This window comes from Penaeus monodon, chromosome 1 (assembly GCF_015228065.2).
Source record: "Penaeus monodon isolate SGIC_2016 chromosome 1, NSTDA_Pmon_1, whole genome shotgun sequence".
Classification (NCBI taxonomy): Eukaryota; Metazoa; Arthropoda; class Malacostraca; order Decapoda; family Penaeidae; genus Penaeus; species Penaeus monodon.
In genome coordinates, this window is record NC_051386.1 from 59,502,930 (window position 1) to 59,505,429 (window position 2,500).

General features: G+C 41.0%; 1 protein-coding gene across 14 annotated transcripts in view; it reads left to right on the forward strand.

Moving 5' to 3' along the window:
• LOC119574895 (lisH domain-containing protein C1711.05-like) overlaps window positions 1-2,500 on the forward strand; it is a 77,965-nt gene that overhangs the window by 44,691 nt on the left and 30,774 nt on the right. The window contains exon 1 of one of the 14 annotated variants that reach the window (XM_037922222.1): window positions 2,206-2,319. The exons of 10 other annotated variants lie outside the window; for them this stretch is intronic. The gene's annotated coding sequence lies outside the window, so the exon portion shown is untranslated. Of the gene's footprint in view, window positions 1-2,205; window positions 2,320-2,500 lie in introns of those variants that run through there. 3 more of the 14 variants (XM_037922313.1, XM_037922242.1, XM_037922283.1) reach the window with 3 other exon arrangements.

Genomic DNA, 2,500 nt, shown 5'->3' on the forward strand with positions numbered 1-2,500 from the left:
GAAACTTCGGAAGTAAATGTACAAGGATTTTGAAAAGCACTGGATTATGTATAGAGCAAATAAGAAAAAAAAATATACGCCCCGGGAATGTTCATAAACATTTCACTGACTTTACTAATCGCGAAGATAAAATTCGCAACATCGCCGCCATGTTTACACCGGAGGAGGTTTTCCACCATGCACTGTAATTCTTATAAAAAATAATTTGACGTGTGGCTTTTGGGATCCGAGGCATTCATCACCGATTATCCGTCATGCATCTTTCATCCTTTTATTAACTCTTTGAAAATATCAACTTCATACATACCTTTGTTTTTCTCAGTGCTTTCGACTTTTTTTTTCTTTTCTCTTTTGAACCGGTGCAGTACTCAACCTCGTTATTTCAAACCAACCTCGAAAAAAATAATGACCTTTAACGAGCGGTCTTGCTGTTCCAAAGAATTAAATAGGGGAGTTAAACTGATCCCTTGCATTACGTAAGGAAATTCTTATTCTGACCTTGCAATGTGGATTCTTATTTCCACCCAAAACCACCCGGTCGATGGTCGAGGGTCGATACAGGTTCACGGAATCTCGGCTTTTTTTTCGTTTCTTTGGTAATCTACTTAGAAGGGAAAGAAAATGCGTAATGAAAGGTTATGCCAGTTGAAGGAATGTGTGAACAAGGTCTATGTAAACTTTGTGTATGAATGTATGTATGTATATATGAATGTGTGTGTGTGTGTGTGTGTGTGTGTGTGTGTGTGTGTGTGTGTGTTGTGTGTGTGTGTGTGTGTGTGTGTGTACGCGCGCGCGCGCGTGCGTGCGTATATAGTATACATATATATGTATGTATGTTTATGTGTATATATATATATGTATGTATGTTTATGTGTATGTATATATATAATAATATATTATACATATAAATAATATATAGCAATAGTGTCATGATGGTATGATATATATGTGTGTGATGTATATATATATATATATATATATATATATATATATATATATATATATCTGTGCGTCTGTCTAGTGTGCACACACGCACGCCCCCACCCCCAGCCCCACTTATACATATACATACAAACAGACATAGAGGCAACATAGTGTACATCAATGAATATACGCAAACCCATGTGCGCGCATGCGTGCATGCGTGACTGAGACAGAGAGGTATGCATGTATAGGAACACATTCGTTTATATATAGGTGTGATGGATGTATGTATTAGTATACCACGAGAGCGTTCTTGATCCACCAATATATCACGAGAGCGTTCTTGATCCACCAACGAAGATTCGCAATCCATTATCTTTTAACTGATCAACACCCCCCTCCCCTTTCCTCTCCCCCACATGCCACGCTTGAAGTGCTTCCCGGAGAGATGACTTAGTGATGTCACCCTCGCATGACTTCCTGTGGAGGCGGGCGGGAATGCTGTACACCTGACTCAGGAAGGAATGATGTCGGTGCGGTTATCGCGTAAGGGTGAGGCGAAGTCACGTCCGGCCGATTTTTAGCTGAGGCTTAATGAACAGCTGCTGTAAAGGAGGCTCTCTCGGTACTGACCCACAGACTCGGTTTGGCGGTCTGTGTATAAAAGACGTGATAGGTCGTTGGCATAGTTTACGTGCGCACAACACAGCATTGTCTCGTCGGACAATCGCTTTTGTTCAGGAGATTTTTTATCTTTGGCCATGGAAAGGTTTTAACGTTATATTAATTTAGTACGGAAAAAATCTCGGGACTACGTGGCATGTAAAATCTGAGAATCATAAGGCATTCCAACCTAACCCTTGCCGACTCTCGTAATTTCTCTAGGTCGTCTGGCGGCCTTAACCTTCCCTGCCTGGCGCACAAAAATATCTCTCGGTCAGAACTTATTCCACACTTGAATGGTGAATTTGCGTAAGTTAAAGAAAAAAAAGTATATTTTCTTGACGAGAAATACGTGATTCCAATTCGATTATACGAATATAGACAGAATTTTGTTACATTCTGTAGTTATACAAATTAGTCTAGTTTTTTTTTTTTTCTTATATCCCGGGGCTATATAAATCTGTCGCTCCCAAGCTATCTAATATCTAAAAAAAAAACACGTAGAGCGGAATCGTACATATCTCATTAAACTAAACCCACATACCCGTCTTTCCCGTGTTTGCGATTAGAGCGGCGAGAAGATGAGCATATGTTGTCCGGTATGACATGTTGGGCAGGCATGACCGTCGGCCGCCGTCAGTAGTAGATGGTTCAGCGGCGGTAGTTGTGAGGTCGCGGAGAAAGTTCAGTCGGTGTTATGCGGTAGCTGTGATAACACCGCTGTGCTTATCAGTGCGTGTTAAAATAGTAGAGAGGGTTGGAGGGGGATGATTGAGTTCTTTCATGCCAAAGTGCTGACGTGGTGTCGTCGTTGCAAATGTGATGCGAGATAAGAAGTGATAGTGTGTCTTTGACGTGATGTGGATACAGTAATCAAGGCTTCAAAGGATGCCCAGTGTTTTTTTTTTCCAAT